The 23,958-nt window shown below is 37.8% G+C and overlaps 1 non-coding gene across 1 annotated transcript; it reads left to right on the top strand.

Annotated features, from left to right (window-relative positions):
* Positions 1–3,231: 3,231 nt before the first annotated feature.
* Positions 3,232–3,335, top strand: LOC112719146 (small nucleolar RNA R71). Its single transcript, XR_003161460.1, has one exon. It is a non-coding gene; the product is annotated as a small nucleolar RNA R71 (small nucleolar RNA).
* The last annotated feature ends 20,623 nt before the right edge of the window (positions 3,336–23,958 follow it).

The following is a 23,958-nucleotide window of genomic DNA, read 5'->3' as shown; positions in this document are numbered from 1 at the left end:
ACGCTTATCTGAAGTTCCTACCAATGAATTACATAAGTATCTCTATCTTTACCTTTGTGTTATTTTCGTTCATCACCATATCCATTTGAGTTTGCCTGACTAAGATTTACAAGATGACCATAGCTTGCTTCAATACTAACAATCTCTGTGGGATCGACCCTTACTCACGTAAGGTTTATTACTTGGACGACCCAGTGCACTTGCTGGTTAGTTGTGCGAAGTTGTGTAATGCCATGGTATTGAGCTACCACGTTTTTGGAGCCATTACCGGGGATTATGAGAGTTGTGAAAAAGTATTGTTCACAATTTCGCGCACCATAGCCTCTACCACAAAGACCCTAATCATCCCATACCTTGGCTGAACTGGTGTCTCGAGAAGTCCCTAACGAAGTCATGGATTAGCCGTCTAAGAGATGTATAATCAAGCTAGTGGTTCATCATTGTCCAATGAAAAACGCACTCTGAACCCATGTAGAATGTGATAACCTTATGCTAGTTCAATACATTCATATTGATGAAGAATGAAGATATATCTTAGAATAGAGAATCAAACACAAATTAAAGAGAAACAATAATACTTTTATTAATCCATAAACTCAGCAGGGCTCCTCCCCTCAACCTAGGAGGTTTAGAAACTCATACTGATAGAAAATACACTGTGTGAAACAAAAATATGGTAAAAATGTTTGGCAAAGATCTAAAAGTACTTAACAAAGAGTGATCTTCTACTTTAAATACTAAACTAATGACTAGTAAGGGTAAAACAGTCATTTTAGTGCTAAAATCTACTTCTGGGGCCTACTTGGTGAGTGTTTGGGCTGAGCTTTGATGAGATCCACGTGCTATGAGGCCTCTAGGGTGTTGAACGCTGGCTAGGGGGTCCTCTTTGGGTGTTTGGACGCTGGTCTCTTCTCCTTGGGCGTTGGACGCCTGGAAGGGGGCAGGAGGCTGGCGTTGGACGCCAGTTTTGGGCCTTTTAATATGAAGCAAAGTATAAAATATTATACATTGTTGGAAAGCTCTAGAAGTCAGCTTTCCATGGCCATTGAGAACGCTCCATTTGGATTTCTGTAGCTCCATAAAAGCTCTTTTGAGTGTAAGGAGGTCAGATCCGGACAGCATCTGCAGTGTTTTCTCTGTCTCTGAATCAAACTTTTGCTCCAGCTCCTCAATTTCAACCAAAAAATACCTGAAATTACACAAAAACACAAAAGCTCAAAGTAGAATCAAAAAATGAGAATTTAATACTAAAACCTAGGTAAACGTAATAAAAACTAAACAAAACATACTAAAAACTATATGAAAATGATGCCAAAAAGTGTATAAAATATCCGCTCATCATGCCTCCCAACATGCGCTTCTTTACCGTTATTAGCTTGATGAACAGCTCCATTATGCAGGTAGCTAGGTGCTCAGATCTTTACCCCTTACAGTGAACTTTCTTCCTGTGCTCTCATGAATGAGCTCCACATGCTCTAGAGACAGGATCTTACTCACTGTGTATGGATCAACTGGACTCTTAGTGAAGACAACTCTCATGCCATGTGAGAGGCCTTCAATGGGGATCTTCTTGTCCCTCCAGCCTTTAGGTACCTTCTTTTTAGTACCTTTCTTCCCAGTGCTTGATGATAGTTGCCCAACACCAAACTTAGAGTTGGTGTCTGGGGGTTCTGTAAAGCTCTCCACTGAGAGGGAAGGCTGAGACACAATGTGCTGTACTATGGTACTTTCTCTGTCAGCAGAAGACTGAGGGTTGTGGATCTTGAATAAGATGCAATCCTCATGTAGTCTTAGAACTAGCTCTCCTCTTTCCACATCAATTATGGCCTTAGCAATGGCTAGGAAAGGCCTTCCAAGGATGATGGATTCATTTCTGTCATCCCCAGTATCTAGAATCACAAACTCTACAGGGATGTAAAGGTCGTCAACCTTCACTAGGACATCCTCCACCATACCATACGACCTTTTTAGGGTCTTGTCTGCCATCTCCAATGAGATTATGGCACACTGCACCTCTAGAATTTCTAGCCTCTTCATTACCGACAGAGGCATCAGATTGATGCTTGAGCCAAGGTCGCATAGTGCCTTCTCAAAGCTGATGGTCCTTATAGTACATAGAATCAAGAAGCTTCCAGGATCTGGCATCTTTTGAGGGAGCTTCTTCTGAACCAAGGCATTGCACTCCTTGGCCAGGACCACAGGCTCGTCCTCCTCCTCCAACGCCTCTGTATAAGAAGAGTTGGCCTTCAGCTTCCTGAGGATTGCCAGGTACCGAGCAATTTGCTCTTCTTTGGACTTCTCTTCCTCGTCTGAAGAAGAGTCTTCTTCAGGTTCTTCTCTCAGCAAAGGAGCGTGCAAGGTGACATTATTAGTCTCCTCATGAGCTCTGATTTCCTTGAGCTCCTCAATAGCAAGGTCCTCTTTGGGTTCGGTTACAACCCCCATAGTGAGGGCCTTCACTCTTCCTTTGGATTCACTTCTGTATTGCTTGGAAGAGTGTTGGAAGGAATTTCTGGGATCCTCTTGCTCAATTGACCAACCTGTATCTCCAAGTTTTGAATGGAGGACCTAGTTTCAGCCATGAAACTGTAGGTGGTCTTGGAGAGGTTAGAGACTATAGCAGCCAAGTCAGAGAGGCTCTAGTTGGGTGTCTCCATCTGCTACTGAAAGGGTTCGAATGGTTTGTTATTGAACCTATTTTGGTTCGTTCCATTCTGATTGTTGCTGAAGCCTTGTTGAGGCTTCTGCTGATCTTTCTACCCAAAGTTAGGGTGGTTCCTTCATCTCTGATTGAAAGTATTCGAATAGGGATTGTTGTTGGAGTTTATGGAGGAGTTTCCCATGTAGTTAACCTCCTCTATGGTGGTCTAGGCATTATCACCTGTGTCCACCTCATAGGCTGTCTCTGGACAGTAAGCCCATGAGTTCTGCATCCCACTCAAGTGCTGAGTGATCATATTGATCTGTTGGGACATGAGCTTGTTCTGAGCCAAGATGGTGTCTAAGGTTCCTACTTCTAGGATGCCTCTCTTCTGTGTAGCCCCATTATTCATAGGGTTCCTTTCGAAAGGGTACATATACTGGTTGTTGGCAATCATGTCAATGAGCTCCTGCACTTCTACAGGCGTCTTCTTCAAGTGGAGGGATCCACCTGCAGAGTGGTCCAATGCCATCTTGGACATCTCAGATAGGCTATCATAGAAAATATCTAACATGGTCCAATCTGAGATCATGTCAGGAGGACATCTTTTGATCAATTGCTTGTATCTTTTCCAAGCTTCATAGAGGGATTCACCTTCTTTCTGTCTGAAGGTTTGTACTTCTATTCTCAGCTTGCTTAGCTTCTGATGTGGGAAGAACTTGGTTACCTTAGGCTGAAAATCCAGCCATAGCCCTGCTCTATCTCTTACAGCAATAGGAAAGAGCATGAGCTTGTAGACTTCTGAATTTACATCATTAGCCTTGATAGTGTCACATATCTGCAAGTAGTCAGATATGAATTTGTTTGGATCTTCTTGTGGAAGTCTATGAAACTGGCAGTTCTGTTGTACCAGAGTGACCAATTGAGGTTTAAACTTAAAGTGGTTTGCACCAATGGCAGGAATGGAGATGTTGTGCCCATAGAAGTCAGAATTGGGTGCAGTGTAAGATCGTAGGACCTTTCTTGCGTCACCCTCGTTATCTGGATAAGAAGCCATTGTTGTATCTACAGCTTTTTGCTCTAGACCTCCTGTGAGATTTCTTATGGATTTGCTAGCCTGAGCTTGTTGCAGATGCCTTCTTAGAGTCCTTTCAGGTTTAGGATCCGGATCAAAGAGATGTTCTTTATCCCTACTCCTGTTTATAAACAAGAAGAAAGAAACCAAGAATGGAAATAAAAAGGATTCTCTATGTCAGAGTATATATAGGTCCTTGTGAGAGAGTTAGAATAAGTGATAAGAAAAGAAAGATGTCTTTTAATTTTAAAATAATTTTTTGAAAATAGAGAGGGGAATAAGAAGAAGATTTTCAAAAATAAGAGAGAGAAAAGAAGAATAAGATTTTTGAAAAAGAGAGAGAGAAAGGAGTTAGAATTTTTGAAAAAATAGAAGAGAGAGAAGAATTAGAAAGAATCAAACTTTAAAAATTAAAATGAAGCAACAAGTAACTAATTAAGAAATATTTGAAAATAAAATAAAATAAAAGATTTGACAGAGATTTGATTTTAAAAAGTTTTGGAGTTAAAGGGAGAAAATCAAAGAAAGATTTTAAATTCAAAGATTTGAAAAAGTCAAGAGGAAGAGAGATAGGATAAGAGAAGATTTTAAAAGTTTAATGATTTTAAAATTAAAATTTAAAGGAAAAGATAACTAACAAAATACTAACTCTCTTTTTTTTTTTGAAATTCGAAATCCAATCAAAGATAAAATAACAAAAGTTTGAAAATCAAACAAAAAGATAAGATAAAGATTTAAAAATAGAAAAAGATAAACAAGAAAAACAAGATTACTAAACAAGACACCAAACTTAAAATTTTAAATTCAATTTTTTTTTTGAAAAATTTTAGAAAAATTAGAAAAGCAAACAGTACCAAACTTAAAAATTTTGAAATTAAAGACACTATTTTGGAAAATTTGAAGGAAAAACACTAAAAGACACTAAACTTAAAATTTAGAAATCAAAGAAAGAAAACTACCAAGAAATTTTCAAACACAAAGGAAGAAAAACGAGAATAGTTTTCGAAAATCTTGAAAAAAGAAATGAAAACCAAAGGGATACCAAACTTAAAAATGGACACAAGACTCAAACAAAAGAAAAAGAGGACTAAAGATGAAAATATTTTTGAAAAAAAATTAAAAATAAAATTAGAACACAAAAAAAGAAAAATAGTAAAAAGTACCTGATCTAATAAGCAAGACAACCGGTAGTTTGTCAATCTCGAACAATCCCCGGCAACGGCACCAAAAACTTGGTGTGCAAATTTGTGACTCGCACAACTGAACAGGCAAGTGCACCGGGTCGCCCAAGTAATAACTCAGGTGAGTGAGGGTCGAATCCCACGAGGATTGCCGGATTGAGCAAGTTATGGTTATCCTATAGATCTTAGTCAAGAAAATAGAAAGATAGTTGTTGTTTGTTATAGGTGCATAGACAAGCAATAATAAAAGCAATAAAGAATTAATGTAAAGACAGTAGTGAGAAATCAGTTAAGGCTTCAGAGATGCTTCTTCTTCTGGATTAACACATCATACTAACTACTCCAATGATGAATGATTCCTTCAATGACAAGGCTATAAGTGATTAAGCCATTAGTCATGGTCATTAATCTCCTCAGATCCAAACTAATCACCTGAATAGGCTATATCAATTTGGGAGAGGGTGAAGCACGCGCAATTCAATCTCTTGATGATCCTACTCAAAACGCCACAGACAAGGTCGGATCTTCCGAATCAGAGAATGAAGCTCTATGATTCTATCCCTTAGAGCCACAGAAACCTCAATTACTCCTGACTAACGAGGTTTTATGTCACATACTCAGTCAGTCCATATAACTTGTTGGAACATGTGACACATTCTCAAGTTGTAGCTCAAAACTATTCAGGTCAGGACTCGTAAGGAGCTCATGTAGAATTGAGATTCATAAGAATGAAGAATGACAATGCATCATAGAATAGAATCAAATATAGATTGAAGTAGAAAAGTAATTGCATTAATCCATAGGAATCAACAGAGCTCCTAACCTTAACCTAAGAGGTTTAGTTGCTCATACTACACAAAGAATAATGTGTAAAGTTCAAATGTGATAGAGAGAGAATGTCAAACAATGATGATCTCCCCTTATTTATATTAATGACTAGACTTAAAAAGAAACTAATAATAATTAGAAATTACAATAATGAAAGAAAATAAGCTAAAAGGTGCGAAAATCCACTTCTGGGCCCACTTGGTGAGTGTTTGGGTTGAGCTTGGCGTCCAACATGAGTGAGTGAGTGTTGAACACCCACTAGGGGGTGTAAGTGTGCTACCTTGCTCCCTTTGTGGCATTGAACGCCAGGTTTGGGTGTTCAACGCTGGGTTCTATCCTCTTGGGGCATTGAAGGCCAGAAAGGGTGTAGTTTGGGCGTTCAACGCCCGTTTTGGGCCTTCATTTTCAAAGCAAAGTATAAACCATTATATATTGCTGGAAAGCTCTGAAAGTTAGCATTCTAACGCCATTGATAATTGTTCATTCAGACATCTGTAACTCTAGAAATGCTCGTTTGAATGCACGAAAGTCAGGATCTGACAAAATATACTAAAAACACTAAGAAAATAACATAAAAAAGTGTATAAAATATCCGCTCATAAAAAAGAAACAATTTGGCTTTCAAAGGTATATTACATTATTCTATCTAACATATCTCTAAAAGAAATTAAAAGAATAAACTACTCTACTTACTAGTTACTATCATATGTCACAAAATTTGATACCTTCTATCTACTAATATGTAACAATAACTAACAAAGGCTATAGGATTAAAGGCTTACAGATTACTATGACTTAGTGAGGAATATGAAAGAATATATTCACACATCAACAAACAAAATTACGAGTTTCAACAAACAAAATTTTGACATCCAATTTAGAAAAGAAACTAAAAAGTTAATTACCGAAGTGGGTCACAAGATTTACATCCTTAATCATTATAGGGCCAACCTCAGAGAGAAGATCCAAGCATGGTGGTAGAATTTCTTTGGAAGCAGGGATTGAGCCATACTAAACCAATAGTAATAGTTTATTTTAACATGACAGGTTTAACATGGCAGGAACAGTTTTAACATGGTAGGAGCAGTTTTAACATGGCAGGTTTTCATCTTTTATTCAATGAACAATTTATTAAATCAATAATATAAAAACACTACATATATAACAATCAAAAGGTCTAGAATAACACAAAAATAATAATTTATCAAATTAACAAGTTCATAAGATCAATTAAAACTGAAAATAAAAATAACAAGAATAATTAAAAATTTAAACTACAGCAAACCAACAATAAAATAAGAACTAGAAAAATGTACTAATCACGAAACAACAATAAAATAAAACTATAAATAAATAATTAATACAAGAAAGAACAAGACAAAGGAAAAAATACCCTAGGATGGAGCAGTTCTGAAATTCAAATAGTAGGGAGGAGCTTTAAAACGTGACGGAGATGACTGAACGGAGGCTGAACAATGGCAAAACGGTGGCTAAAAGGTGGCAAAACAGAGGCTGAACACGCGGCATAGAGGGCTGAACAGAGGGCCTAAGCAGCTCGAATAAGGGAAGAACAAGGTTGGCCAAAACACAAAGGCAGAAGCTTGGCCAACAAGGAGGCAGACACGCGGCGAACAAGGGCGATGTTGCGTCGAAGCTGTAGCAATACGGACGGTGGCGGTGGCTGGATGTTGAAAACAGCAACAAGATGGATGGTTGCTTCGTTGCTTCCTCTCAGCTGTATTCAAATTCTCTTCTCTGCATTCTTCAGTGTGTTCATTCAGAGACCAGAGAGAGGAAAGTGAGGGGTAAGGGAAGAGCTTGATGAGAGGAAGGAGGAGAGTGGCTGAGTAAGACTGTGAATGAGGAGAGGCCAAGAGGGTGTTGCATGTTTTAGTTAAGGGTTAGGGTTCCTCTAACCATCCACGCCGTCCGGTCCCAGTTCAGTTCGACCGATCGATTTCCAATCGATTCGACAGTCTAACAGCAATTTCTAAATCTTTCGATTTTAGTATATGACCGATTCATTTTTTTACATCGGTTCACAATTCGACTTATTCAATCGACCAGTTCGAATTGATTTTCAAAATCTTAATAAATACCAGTTTTCGTTTCTAACTAGGACACTTTAGCCTTTTTGAATTAGTTTAAAAATTGAGAAACCAAACGAAAAATTATATTCGATTCGGTATAGCCTATAAGCTAAGCTTAAGACAAAAAATTAATAATTAATTATAAATTTACCAATTATAATTTATACGGAACTGATACGACCATTCAAATGTCAGTCTACAATATAGGTATTTTCATTCAATCGATTAATATTACTACTACTTGGCATTATTTGTTTCTTAATTCTTCTTTATTTTTTCTTTTCTTATTTTCCTTTCTTCATCTTCCCTTAATCTTTTAAGTGTGAAATGAAATAAATTGATTTCTCTTACATAGTCTGCACCATTTTTAAAGTAGACACTGCCTTAATTTACTGGTTATGACTGTGAAATATTGAAACAGCGCAGCTTTTTCTACCTTAATTTTACTGGGAGTAGGTGTGAAATTAAGGTATGTGTAGTGATAAGAATGAGTATGTGGATGTCATTTATTATGGGCGGCTCATATTTTCAAGGATGAGTACATTAAATAAATTTAAAAATGTAAATCTTCCTTTGCTTATAAATAGAGAAACAACTGAGGAACAATATACAATCAACAATAAAATTACTCTTTCCTTTTTCATATTATTCTTCTCTCTCTTACTAATAAGTTGTTATATATTAGTAGATAAATATATATAAACTATCTCTATTATATTGAGATTATTATATTGGTGAATACTATTACTAGAGTCTTCTATTTATACTTTCTTTATTTTATATTTATTATATCTTCTTTATTTATTCTACAACACGTTATCAGCATGAGACTCTGATAAAATTTTAGAAGACTCCAAGTAACAAATTTTCATTATGTCGAAACTCTCTCATCTTGAATTTAATGCTCTTGATATATTTGGAAAACTATTTATCATGGATACTAGATGCTAAATCTATCTTGATTCAATGGATCTTGGAGATACCATTAAGGCTGAAAATAATGTATCCTAGGAGGATAAAGCCAAGGCCATGATTTTTCTTCGTCGTCGTCTTGACGAAGGATTGAAAAATGAATATCTCACATTAAAAGATCATGCAGATTTGTTGAAAGAACTTGAAGAAAAGTATAATTATCCAAAGACGGTGATACTTCCTCAAGTCCGATATGTTAGAGAAAACTTTCTCAACCTTCCATGCCTCGAATGTGCTCTTGCAGCAGTAGTACCGAGAAAAAGGATTAAAAATATTATGAGTTAATTTCTTACCTTCTTATTGCTGAACGCAACATTGAGTTGCTTTTAAAAATCATGAAGCACGCCCAGTTGGCACCGCCCCATTTCTTAAAGTAAATGCGGTAAATCATAACCCAGAAGAGGTAAATGGCAAAGTTTTGGCAATAAGAAAGATTATGGAAGGAAGAAGAATTATGTTTATAAGAAAGAATCTCACCAGAAGTGGGATAAAGAAAGAAACACTGGGCGAAATAAATCAATTGAGGACAAATGTTTCCGTTGTGGTGGAAAGGGCCATTGGTCGCATACATGTCGTACCCCAAGGCACCTAGTTGATTTTTATCAAGCATCTTTGAGAAAAGACGACAAAGGAAAGGAAACAAATTATGTTTCAAATGATGCTGAAAATTACACCACTGATTATGATGTATATGATTTCTTTGAGGATCCTAAAGGAGATATTGGCCATTTAATCAATGATGTAATAGTTTAATATGTGGGTTTGTTAAGTACTCATAATGTAAGAAACTTCTTGTTAAGTTTTACTTTCTATGTATTTGAATTTTAAATACAATGAATATAAATAATGTTTATGAATTCAAAATTACTAAATATGCCAAGATAATAATAATAAAATTTAGTATATGATACTATGTACAGTACTTCTTAGAAAAACGATTTTAATTAAGAAAATACTTTTACTGTGCATGTACTTTTACTCATATTATTATTATTATTTGTCTTTGAATAAAATGGCAAGAAAATTTAATGAAGATATTTTTCTTGCAGATAGTGCGAGCTCGCACACCATCCTCAAAAGTAATATATAATTTTGTTTCTCGGAGGAATAAAATTCATAATAAATAATAAACTATTGTCTACTAAGTCTCTAAGAAACTTATTGAGTTTTAAAGATATTTGCCGAAATGGATATCATATTGAGACAATGAATGAGGGAAATTATGAGTACTTATGTATCACAACTCATGATTTAAATAAAAAGGTTATATCAGAAAAGTTACCCTCACTATCATCTGGGTTGTATTATACCAAGATTAGTGTAATTGAATCACATGCCATTGTAAACCAGAAGTTTACTAGTCCAAATGAATTTATAATTTGGCACGACCTATTGGGTCATTCAGAAACAACCATGATGCGGAGAATTATTGAAAACTCCCATGGACATTCACTAAAGAACTAGAAGATTCTTAAATATAGTGAATTGTATTGTGCTGCATGTTCTCAAGGGAAGTTAATTTTAAGGCCATCACCAGTAAAGATTGAATTTGAGTCCCCTGAATTCCTAGAAAGGATTCAAGGATATATGTGGACCTATTCATCCATAATGTGGATCTTTTAGATATTTTATGGTCCTAATAGACGCATCTTCGAGATGGTCACATGTGTGCTTATTGTCTTCTCGCAACCTAGCGTTTGAGAGACTACCGGCTCAAATTATTCGATTAAAAGCATAGTTTCCGGAAAATCCAATCAAAGCAATTCGTCTTGATAATGCTGGTGAATTTACTTCCCAAGCTTTTGATGCTTATTGTGTGGCTAATGGAATAAGGGTTGAATATCTAGTAGCTTATATTTACACAAAAAATTGGTTAGTAGAATTACTTATTGAATGCCTCGAATTGATTGCTAGACCCTTACTAATGAGAACAAAACCCACAACCTTAGCTTGGGGGTATGCTATTTTACACGCTGCAACACTTATTCGTTTGAGGCCAACGAGTTACCATCAGTTCTCTCCTATGCAATTAGCTTTTGGCCAGCAGCCAAATGTTTTCCATTTAAGAATATTTGAGTGTGCGATATATGTTCCTATTGTACCACCTTCTCGCACCAAAATGGGACCCCAAAGAAAATTGGGGATATATGTTGGATATGATCCTCCCTCTTTAGTGAGGTATCTTGAGATACAACTTGGAGATGTATTTAAAGCCCGGTTTGCGGATTGTCATTTTGATGAATAAAAATTTCCAACATTAGAGGGAGACAATAAGCTTCTTGAAAAAGAACTTAATTGGAATACATCATCCTTAATGCATTTAAATCCTCGATCAGGACAATGTGAACTAGACGTTCAAAAGATTATACATTTGCAAAGAATAGCAAATGAATCACCTGATACATTTTCTGATACAAAGAGGATAACTAAATCCTATATACCGGCTAAAAATGCTCTGATTCAAGTTGATGTCCCAGTCGGACAAATTGCCATCGAACTAAATTCACGCCAGAAGGGTGGCAAGCCTATCGATTCCAAAGACAAAATTCTTCGAAAAAGAAAAGAGGTAAATACTATTCCTGTTGGAAAAGACATAGTAAAGACACTAGCAGTTGTCCAAAATTCTGATATAATTTTAATGCCAGAAGACGTTCAGGTACCTGAAAATTGTGAAAATGACGAGATCTCGATAAATTATGTCTTTATAGGAGAGAAATGGAACCGAAATAAGACAATTGTCAATGAAATATTTGCATATAACGTGGCATTAAATATCATGCATGAAAGTAAGGATCTTGAGCCAAGATCAGTCGAAGAATGTTGACAAAGGAATGATCGGCCAAAATGGAAAGAAGCCATGAAGGCTGAATTAGTCTCACTTGCAAAACGTGAAGTCTTTGGACCTGTAGTCCATACACCAAAAAATGTAAAACCTGTTGGATACTGATGGGTATTTGTGAGAAAGCGACATGAGAAAAATGAAGTCATGCGCTACAAATCCCGACTTGTGGCACAAGGTTTTTCACAAAGGCCTGGTACAGAGTATGAAAAAACGTATTCCCTTGTATTGGATGTGATAACATTATGTTATTTGGTCATTTTATCCGCATATCATAAACTACATATGCATTTAATGGATGTGGTAACAACATACTTATATAGCTCATTAGATCGCGATATCTATATGAAAGTACCTGAAGGACTAAAGATATCTAAACCATCCAATGAATATTCACAAGGGTTATACTCTGTGAAATCGCAAAGATCTTTATAGGGTCTGAAGCAATCTGGACAAATGTGGTATGATTGTCTTACTGTTCAAAGGAAGGTCAATTGGGTACACTAACTCTAACTCACAAGTCCTAGCCCCTTCCTAGGGAAGGACTAGAGTTAGTGGAAATAGAGTTAGATAACAATTTTAAAGTTCAAATTAACACTTGAGTTTTCCAACTCAAGGAGTTCCAATTAATCAACTCCCAAGCTAAGTGAAAGTTTTGAGTCATAATGAAGAGAAGAACTTTTGCGTGGTCTAGAATTCAGAATAAATTCCCGTTGCAAGTATATTTTCTAAACCAACAAAAGTCCTTTCTTACAAACGTTTTGGTTGTCACAAGTAACAAATCCCTAAATAAATTGATAACCGAAGTATTTAAACCTCGGGTCGTCTTCTCAAGGAATTGCAGGGAGGTATGTTCTTATTATTGGTTATGGGTTTTGTAAATTGGGGTTTTGAAAGTGAGGAACAAGTAAATTAAATGACAAATAAAATAAATAATTAACTATAAAATAAACTCTTGGCAAGATATTAAAATTCGGAAGTCCTATCCTAGTTACTCCTATGAGAATGGAAGTTAATCCCACTTAGTTAACCTTTGCGTAAGCAAGGGAAAGTCAAGTGAACCAATTGGTTAGATTTCCCAAGTCCTAGCCAACTCCTAAGGAAAGACTAGAGTTAGTGGAATTCCAGTTAATTAGCCGACATAACAATCAATCATGAATAGTTGATAACTCAAGAGCTTCCAGTTAATCAATTAAAGCCAATAATATAAAAAGCTAAATTAAAATCATAAATATCTGGAATACCTCAAATAACATTCATTCAAAGTAGTCAAATCTAACATGAAAAATATTCATAAGCCAATTGGGCAACATAAATCAAACATAAATAAAAGCATTAAAGTATCTCAAAGTAGAAGAGAAATATAAAGTAAAAGAAATATTGAACCTGTGGCTGAAGAAGAAATAAACCCTAATTTCTAAAAATCCTAATCTTAAATCCTAAGAGAGAGGAGAGAACCTCTCTCTCTAAAAACTACATCTAAGACCTAAAATTGTGAGTTATGATCGCCTGTTGCGTCTCTGCATGTTTCCTGACTTTAATCTGTGTTTCTGGGCTGAAAATTGGGTTGAAATACAGCCCAGAATCTCTACCAGCGACTTTTGTAATTCTGCAGATCGCACACGTCACGCGTCCGCATCGTCCACGCGATCGCGTCACTCAGCGTTTTTCATACGACGCGTGCGCGTCGTCTACGCATTCGAATAATTCGTGCAACTTCCAATCCGCGCGGTCGCGTCAGGCATGCGAACGCGTCACTCTGATTTCTTCCATTTCGTGCGGTCGCGTGAGCCATGCGACCGCGTGACTTCTCGCTGGTCATCTCCTGAATTCCTTGTGTTTCTTCCATTTTTGCACGCTTCCTCTTCATTCTCTAAGCCATTCCTGCCCTATGAAGCCTGAAACACTTAACACACAGATCAAGGCATCGAATGGTAATGAGAGAGGATTAAGATTAGCTAAATTAAGACCAAAGAAGCATGTTTTCAATCATAGAACTAAACTAGGAAGAAATTGTAAAATCATGCAAATCCTATGAATAAGTGGGTGAAAAGCTTGATAAAACCACTCAATTAAATACAATATAAACCATAAAATAGTGGTTTTCAACCTCCCCACACTTAATCATTAGCATGTCCTCATGCTAAGCTCAAGGAGACTAAATAAATGAGTAGGGAAAGGCAAGACTTATGCAATGCAACCTATGAATGTGAATGCAAGATGCGGGGTTGAATTCAGAATGCAGAATGCAGTGAATGTTATGCACAAATTCAGGTTCAAACAAAATTCAAAAATGAACAAAACAGACTAATAATAAAAACTGAAAAAGGAATGATCATACCATGGTGGGTTGTCTCCCACCTAGCACTTTTAGTTAAAGTCCTTAAGTTGGACATTTGATGAGCTTCCTGCTAGGGTGGCTTGTGCTTGAATTCATCCAGGAATCTCCACCAGTGTTTGGAATGCCAGCATCCTTCGGGGTCCCAAACTAGGCATGTAAAGCTTCTGAGCAGTTTCAAACATATTCTCAGGCTCCCGGGGTGACGACTGTCAGAATAGATTCCAGGATCCCAAATTCTACTTTTACACCCGTTTTTGTCTTGATCTGCATCTTTCCAGCCGGGTGATGAGTGATCTGAATTCACACTCCAGTGACCAAACAGCTTCCAAGATCCTTTTAATTGAGCTTGACACCAATTCTTGCACCTCAAATTAAAGTGTGAAACCTTATTGAGTCTTGTGCACCAACTCTGAGTGCGGGTCATTTCCTGTTTGCTTTTAAAGCTGCAAAGAGCTCTAAGCTGGCCATCTGTCTCAAGTAAACCATATTCAAGTGGAAAATTGAAGATGAATGTCAAGGATTTTATCCACTTGAAGTTTGTGTTGGGTGGTAGTGGCCTTGGGGTTAGTGTTTTCAGTGGTTCTGCAAGCTCTACTCCCTTGCGGTCTTTTGTAAATTCCTCCACTTCTTTGCAAATTTCTTCAACTTCACCCATGTCTTGATCAAAGTCATTGATATCTTCCTCATCGCTTGAGTCGTAAATAGGAGGTTGAGAAAAGTCGACCTCTGCATCATCTTCGTATTCACTTGGGGAAGATTCTTCAGTCTCAAATAATTCACTTGCGGATGCAAGTTCATTACTAAGAGGACTTGACTTGTGATCATCATCATCAAGGAAACATGTGTCTTGGGTAATTCCGTCTAGTTCCCCATAAGATACCTTCTTTGGGGGTTGTGCACTATCCTCCTTAGCATCAATTGTAGCATTTTTGACGGAATTCTCTACAACTCTAGATTCAGGTGGCGGTTCGGCATCTCCTAAATCTTCAACCAACTCTTCTTCTTCTATAATGACAGCGTCCTCTACTTGTTCTAGTACGAAGTTATGCTCTTTGCTGTCTACTGGAGTCTCTAGTGTCTTCTTCGTGCTGCGTTCTTTATTAGATTCTCCACATGAAGCCATGGGAGTCTGTTGAGTGCCTAAATGTCTGGAAGATAATTGATTTATTGCTTGCTCCAGTTGATGAAGGGTTGCATTAAATTGTTCTACTGATTCTTCGAGGCGAACCTGTGATTCTTGGCTTGATGGATATAGACATGGTGCATAGGTGTGTGGTGGTTCTTGGGAATAATTGGATTGGCGTTGGGGTGGATAAGGATCATGTGGTAGTGAATGGTGAAAAGAAGCTTGTGAGTGTGGTGGTTTGAGGTTGTGTTGAAAGGATGGTCTCTGAGCACAGGGTGGGGCTTGTTGGTAGTTACAAGGCGGTCCACCAAATCCATCAGTTGGGCATGCATTGTAAAATGGTCTTTGTCCATGATATCTCGGAGGGTGTGGTTGCCTAAAGGGGTGATCAGATCCTTGTGGCTCCATCCATCTTTGATTGCTTAGACCTTGATGCATAGTCCTGTTATAGCTTCCATTCCTTGCAACAAAATTAGAACTAAACTCAAAGCGAGAGGGGTGAGAATTCATAGTAGCTATCAGAAATAAGAGGGAAGAGAAGGAACAAATAAACAAGTAAAAGAAAAATATTTATTTTTTTTAAAAAAATATTTACAATAACCAATAATAAGGCACACATTTGCAATTCCCCGGCAACAGTGCCATTTTTGAAGAGAAGAACTTTTGCGTGGTCTAGAATTCAGAATAAATTCCCGTTGCAAGTATAGTTTCTAAACCAACAAAAGTCCTTTCTTACAAACATTTTGGTTGTCACAAGTAACAAACCCCTAAATAAATTGATAATCGAAGTATTTAAACCTCGGGTCATCTTCTCAAGGAATTGCAGGGAGGTATGTTCTTATTATTGGTTATGGGTTTTGTAAATTGGGGTTTTGAAAGTGAGAAACAAGTAAATTAAATGACAAATAAAATAAATAATTAACTATAAAATAAACTCTTGGCAAGATATGAAAATTCAGAAGTCCTATCCTAGTTACTCCTATGAGAATGGAAGTTAATCCCACTTAGTTAACCTTTGCGTAAGCAAGGGAAAGTCAAGTGAACCAATTGGTTAGATTTCCCAAGTCCTAGCCAACTCCTAAGGAAAGACTAGAGTTAGTAGAATTTCAGTTAATTAGCCGACATAACAATCAATCATGAATAGTTGATATAACCCAAGAGCTTCCAATTAATCAATTAAAGCCAATAATATAAAAAAGCTAAATTAAAATCATAAATATCTGGAATACGTCAAATAACATTCATTCAAAGCAGTCAAATCTAACATGGAAAATATTCATAAGCCAATTGGGCAACATAAATCAAACATAAATAAAAGCATTAAAGTATCTCAAAGTAGAAGAGAAATATAAAGTAAAAGAAATATTGAACCTGTGGCTGAAGAAGAAATAAACCCTAATTTCTAAAAATCCTAATCCTAAATCCTAAGAGAGAGGAGAGAACTTCTCTCTCTAAAATCTACATCTAAAACCTAAAATTGTGAGTTATGATCGCCTGTTGAGTCTCTGCATATTCCCTGACTTTAATCTGTGTTTCTGGGCCGAAAATTGGGTTGAAATGCGGCCCAGAATCTCTGCCAGTGACTTTTGTAATTTTGCAGATCGCGCACGTCATACGTCTGCGTTGTCCACGCGATCGCATCACTCAGCTTTTTTCGTATGACGCGTGCGCGTTGTCCACGCATTCACGTCGTTCGTGCAGCTTCCAATCCGCGCGGTTGCGTCAGGCATGCGAACGCGTCACTCTGATTTCTTCTATTTCGTGCGGTCGCATGAGCTATGCGACCGCGTGACTTCTCGCTGGTCATCTCCTCAATTCCTTGTGTTCCTTCCATTTTTGCACGCTTCCTCTTTATTCTCTAAGTCATTCCTGCCCTATGAAGCCTGAAACACTTAACACACAGGGCAAGGCATCGAATGGTAATGAGAGAGGATTAAGATTAGCTAAATTAAGACCAAAGAAGCATGTTTTCAATCATAGAACTAAACTAGGAAGAAATTGTAAAATCATGCAAATCCTATGAATAAGTGGGTGAAAAGCTTGATAAAACCACTCAATTAAATACAATATAAACCATAAAATAGTGGTTTATCACATAACATGAATGCCATTTTCATATAACATGGAATAAGAGGAAATGAGAGACATGATAAATAAAATACATTAACTAAAGAAAATTTTAAAGCTGATAATTAATCGAATGAATTCGGACAAGAAATGGAATTAATACTGAAATTGGCTAATTATATTAATAAATATAAAATTAAGAAAATCATAACATGAATCCCAATAATTGAATGGAAAAGCACAAGAGTAAGGTAAGAGAAAAACAAACTATAATGATGAAGACTTCCCATGAAGATAGTAGCAACTCTCTCTCTCAAGATCCAATCCAAGCAAAACTAAGAAAAATTATGATTAAACTGAGAACCCTATGAGAGCAAGTGTTTTCTCTAGAACTCGTTTAAAAAAAAACTAAAAAACTAAAACTAAGTCAGAATGAAAAAGTGTGTCAAGTCTCTGCTACACCTCTACATCTATTCGGAACTTTTGGGCCTGAAACTGGGTCAACCAGAGGCCCAGAAATCGCCCCCAGCAAATTCTGATATGCAGCACGTGACGGCCTTTCACGCGTACGCATCGATGTGCAATATTTCAGTCACGCATACGCATGCCATACGCGTGTGCGTCGCTGCTGTTTCCTAACCACGCGTACGCGTGCTTCACGCGTGCGCGTCATTGCTCGCCTTTGAAATCTTTAATTCCTTGTGTTCCTTCCTCTTTTGCATGCTTCTTTTCCATCCTCCAAGCCATTCCTGCCCTGTAATCTCTAAAAACACTTAACACACATATCACGGCATCGAATGGAAATAAGAGAGGATTAAAAATAACGAATTAAAGGCCAAATAAGCATGTTTTCAATCATTGCACCAATTTTGGAAGGAAAATGTAAAACCATGCATTTCATACGAATAAGTATATAAAAGATTGATAAAATCCACACTATTTAGCACAAGATAAACCATAAAATAATGGTTTATCAATCTCCCCACACTTAAACACTAGCATGTCCTCATGCTAAGCTCAAGGAAATCAAAAGAGTAAAGGGGGAAATGTGAGACTTATGCAATGCAACCTATCTATATGAATGCAACTACATGCTAACATGTATCTACCTACTTGGTTAAAAGTAAACAAGTTTTTCAAGACAAACAAAAATCAGATTCCACTAATTCAAATCACACAATAAGAGGCAAGTAAACTTGTAGGAAGATAGGTCATGAAAACTGGGAACATAGAGTCAAGCATTGAACCCTCACTGGAAGTTTATATGCACTCTAATCGTTCAGATGTCTAGGGTTGTTCCATTCTAATCTCCTCTAGTCATGCTTTCTAAACTTTGTTTGTCATCTAACCAATCAACAAATATCTAGTGCATAAATGCAAACATCATGAGGTCTTTCCAAGGTTGTAATGGGGCTAAGGTAAGGGTGAGGATATATGTATGGCCAAGTGAGCTATAATTTGAATCTTTCACTAACCTAAGTTCTCACGTAACCCACACACACTCTATATAATTCTTAAATTATGCTTAGCTACCCAAATTCTCATTTTTGCAAAATTTTACACACTCATATATTCGTTTTAATTCCATCACATATGTATTGATCTCTTTATTGAACGTTCATTGGGATAATTTTGTCCCTATCCCTTATTTCTTATCTCTTCTTTTTTTTGAAGGCATAATATATCAATGCATATGGTTTCTCTAATTTTACACGAGTAAGCACCCATATTCCCAATATTTGTCAATAAGGGCAAATACATATTCTCATCAACCATAGTTCCCACATTTTTCCACACTTAGTTGACACACAATCTCTATCTTAAGCTAATCAAAGATTCAAATAGGGTAATTAATTATTCTTCCGCTTAAGGCTAGTGATGTGGTAATATAAAGAACAAATGGGGGTGAAAAGGCTCAAAGTGGCAAACAAAGGTAAATGAGATGGTAGGCTACTTGGCATAAGTGAGCTAATATCAAGTGATGGCCTCAATCACATGTATGCATGATTATACACTCAACAATGGACATATAGAATCGAACAAAACAAAGATTGCAATCATATAGAAGAAAACACATAAGAAGAAAACAATCATGGTTAAATAATGTAACCATATAATTAATCTCAAAATCTCACAGGTTGTGTGTTCTTAGCTCTAAACTATGTTCCAAATTAAAATCTTTAAACAAGCTTAACAATTTTTTTTAATTTGAATTAATGAAATACTATAGAATAGTGTCTTGAGAAAGAATATATCAGTCAACCAAGTAGTATCTAAATGCACACAACTACTACTAATCATGCAAGTTATTCTATGTAACAAAAGAAAAATAAAATATTGGTGTTGAAAGAGAGAGATGTTACCTCCGGAAGTCATTCCAACCTCCCCACACTTAAGGTTTGGCACGGTCTTCCATGCCGTCAGTGATGAAAAGAGTGGTGATGGGAGCATCGCTGTCATCTGTTGGCTCATCATGGATCTCCATGCTACGAGGCAAAGTGGAGTCCGGGGTGTCTGTTTCTTCTCTAGGTCGGTGAGTGCCAACAATCAGCTCCTTCAAATAGTGATATTGGTGCTTGTTACGACGCTCCATTCACGCAGCTCGCCGGTCTTGCCAGTCCAACCTCTCAAGGATTTGAAGGAGCAACTGATTGATTGAAGGGGCCTGTGGTGTGGATGATGGTGGAGTAAATGGAGAAGGAACGGTGGGGGCCGGGCCGTCAATCTGGTCAGCAGTAAGTACTGGAGGCCTGATATACTTCCCATTCGGGACATACTGATCATCTCGCGGAATCATGGCCTTGGTGTCTCCAGCCCAATAGGAAACTCCTACTGCAGAGTCCAAATCTGTAACTAATGTAGGGAAGGGTAGGTTGCCCGCTATTTGCATATGCTCCATGGCATGCCGGATGAGGCGAGGCAAGTTTAGTGGTTGCTCTGTCAGAATACACCATATGTGGACCGCCTATCCGTAATGAAGGTTGATTCGTGTGTGCTCGGAAAGACATAATGAGATAGAATTTGAGCCCACACGCGGGCTTTGAAGGTAAGTGCAGAGGCAGAGACACCTTTGGGTTTAGCCCGGTGTTTTTCATAGATCCAGTTGTTGCCCGGTAGAGCGATGACACCAAGGACACTTTTCTAGTCAAAAGTGTATGCCTGGCATTCTAGCTGGGCTTCTTGATAAGCATCCAATCCCTCTGGGCTAGGTGGAAGATCCAATACCATCTGAATGACCCCTTCAGAGATAGGTACTTACTTTTGACAAACATAAACAAACTACAGGGTGGGCGAGTGGAAGTTGGAGTAGAATTCAACTACCCATGACAGATTGGCTTCCCACGGTTGTCTCCTCAAGAATCCCCACTGTCTTCTTTCAATGCGGGGCTCCACAAAGTCAACAAAATGTGCCAGAAGGATGAGAAGGTGTTCATTATTGTAGTTTCTTCCTGCCAGGAGGGGGAACATTCGCTCAAGTAACGGTTGGTGAACCGTGCAGAATCTCGAGCAGGAAATGCTTTTTCTGCCTCATCCACTTGGATAATCCTCTTCACCTTCTTAGTAGGTGGCTTGACTGTCGTGGAGGGTTGTTCCTTAGCCGGTGCTCTTTTAGTTCCTCTCCTTGCCGGTGTCTTGGTAGAAACTTTCTCTTTTTCCTTTTTGGTGGCCATCCTGAAAAAGGAAGAAAGAAAAGGAATATCAAATTCAAATAGCTAGCACCGGGAGGGGGAAAATCCAAGTGATAATTAATGCCAAAGGAGAAGATAATGTCTTAAATACATGGTCGCGACAACATGCAAGTAGGACATCAAGTAACAGCATAAAGGCATATCATAACAACTAGATGCAAGAGGATTAAAAGCATGCAAGTAAAAGCATGAGAAGCATAGCTCAAGCATTAAGGCAAAAATAATTATCACGTGTAACAAAATAATGAGCACTTGAATGTTGACAATTAATGACTAATATACTCAATACACAATGGAATTTAAGGTTTTGTGAAAAAGAGGTATTAAAGTATAAAGATAAAATAAAATAGAAAACATAATGTCATAAGAGCTTTTTCACAAACACTTGGTATGCACTTTTAAAAGTTGAAAGCAAGGTAATTAATCCAAGCATGTATGAGACCTATAATGTCAATTGTTAAATCACTCCTCATAGTATCCATATGCAAATACATAATAAAGCAATCACCCAAATAAATCTCTAATACCAACATAAGAATGCAAAAATAGAAAGTAGAAGAGGGAAAGAAAAAGAACTTTAAGAAGAAGAAGATGAAAATAGGGAAGGAATTGAGAGTGGAAGTGAGAGAAGAGTAAGAAGAATGGAAGAAGAAGAAGTTAAGAAAGAGAGAAGAAGATGAATGAAGAAGAAAGGAAGAAGGGGAGGAAGAAAGAATTAGAATTTGAAAAGAAAACAAAAGAAAAAGAGGTTTGAAAAGGCGCTGAACAGGGCAGCGCGATGAGTAAGTAATGCGGCGCATACGACACGCATGCGTTGCCCATGCGTATGCGTGGGTGAGCTTGATTGTGAGGGACGCGTAAGCGTAAGTGACGCGTACACGTGACCACTACCGTGTGAAATGCGCGGTTCCAGCACTACTCTCGCACAACTCTCTGTAACTTTTTGGCATTTTGTTAAGTTTCACGCCCACGTGTACGCGTCACGTACGCGCACGTGTGGGTTGACAAGGGTGGAAGCGACGCGTAAGAGCCAATCACGCGTACGCATGATCACTGGATGTGCCAGACTCATGATTCCAGCGTCGTGGCCTCACAATTCTCTGCTAAAAACCTTCCTTTACGCCAATTTAATTCCACGAGTACACGTACTGGATGCTTACGCGTATATTGGCGAATTCGCAGGGGACGCGTACGTGTCAATCACGCGTACGCGTGGGTAGCTTGTGCGCCAAGCACCTCTCCTGCATGCCTCCAGCCTAACTCTCTGTAACTTTTGTATAAAATTCGATCCTCCCAGGGATGCGTGCGCGTCATAGACGCGTATGCGTCAAAGGCTCTCTCTCTTTATTTTATTGTTTATATATATATATATATATATATATATATATATATATATATATATATATATATATATATATATATAACTGAAAGTAACACTAGTATGAATGAATTAGAACTAAGAAAAAAAGGAAAGATCATACCATGGTGGGTTGCCTCCCACCTAGCACTTTTCTTTAACGTCGTTAAGTTGGATGGTCTATGAGCTTAGTCCTCTTCTTGCTGGATCCTTCAAGAGAAAGATCTCCAGCTCCTTGTTCCGTTCCAATTTCTCACCATGATATAGCTTCAAGCGGTGGCCATTCACCTTGAAGAAGTTGGGGCTTGACGGATGACTCGGATGGAAGACGCCATAAAGCTCAACCTTCTCTACCCTGTAGGGTCCTTCCCACTTTGATCTCAATTTTCCTGGCATGAGTCTCAGCCTTGAGTTATAGAGAAGGACCAGATCCCCAACTCTAAACTCTCGTCTCTTGATATTATTGTCATGCACCGCCTTCACCTTTTCCTTGTAGAGCCGTGAGTTCTCATACGCTTCCAGACGAAGGCACTCTAATTCCTGTAGTTGCAGCTTCCTTTCAATGCTGGCTCTCCCCAATCCAAAGTTGCATTCCTTCACCGCCTAGTATGCTATGTGTTCCACCTCCACTGGAAGATGATAAGCCTTCCTGTAGACGAGGCAGAATGGACTCATTCCAATGGGTGTCTTGTATGTAGTCCTATAAGCCCAAAGCGCATCTACTAGTCGAGCACTCCAGTCCTTCCTGTGAGGCTTCACAATCTTTTCTAATATGCGCTTGATCTCCCTGTTTGACACATCGGCTTGCCCATTGGTCTGGAGATGGTAGGCTGTCACCACTTTGTGAATGATGCCTTGCTTCTTCAACAGTCCTGTCATTCTCCTGTTACAAAAGTGAGTGCCTTGAACACTCACGATTGCTCACGGTGATCCAAAGTGACAGATAATATTATCTCGAACAAAGGAGACAACAGTGTTAGCATCATCAGTACGGGTAAGAATTGCTTCCACCCATTTAGAAATATAATCGACAGCTAACAGAATGTATAAGAAACCATTAGAATTTGGAAATAGACCCATAAAGTCAATACCCCACACATAAAAAATTTCACAGAACAACATATGTTGTTGGGGTATATGTTATTGGGACATTTCATCCCTCTTGGATATATTCCCAAACCTTTGGCATTGGAAGTAAGAGTCACAATATATGCTAGCATCATTAAAAAGTGTGGGCTACCAGAATCCACAGTCTAAATTTTTTCTAGCAGTTCTTTGAGGACCAAAGTGTCCACGACTCTCAGAAGAGTGACATGCCTCTAAAAATGACTGGAATTCTGATTGTGGCACACACCTTCTAATTATCTGATCAGCACCAGCTCCATAAATATGGGTCATCCCATATATAATATTTGGACTCGCTTTTCAGCTTGTCCTTTTGATGCTTAGTAAAATTAGGAGGAAAGGTACGACTAACCAAATAATTAGCTACAAGTGCATACCAAGGAACCACTTCAGATATTGCTTGCAAGCTATCAAGTGAAAATGCATCATTAATAGGAATGGAGTCATTTTTAATATGTTCAAGGCGACTCAAATGGTCTGCCACTAAGTTTTTAGAACCACTCTGGTGCACGAAATTGTGATCTTTAACAATGGCGCTCAACTTGGTATGCGCGTTTATAACTCAGCACTTTCTTCACAACTTCGCACAACTAACCAGCAAGTGCACTGGGTCGTCCAAGTAATAAA

The sequence above is a fragment of the Arachis hypogaea genome, chromosome 10 (genome assembly GCF_003086295.3).
Source record: "Arachis hypogaea cultivar Tifrunner chromosome 10, arahy.Tifrunner.gnm2.J5K5, whole genome shotgun sequence".
In the NCBI taxonomy this organism is placed as follows: Eukaryota; Viridiplantae; Streptophyta; class Magnoliopsida; order Fabales; family Fabaceae; genus Arachis; species Arachis hypogaea.
Note: the sequence above shows the minus strand (reverse complement) of the source record. Positions and strands in the feature narration are given on the sequence as shown.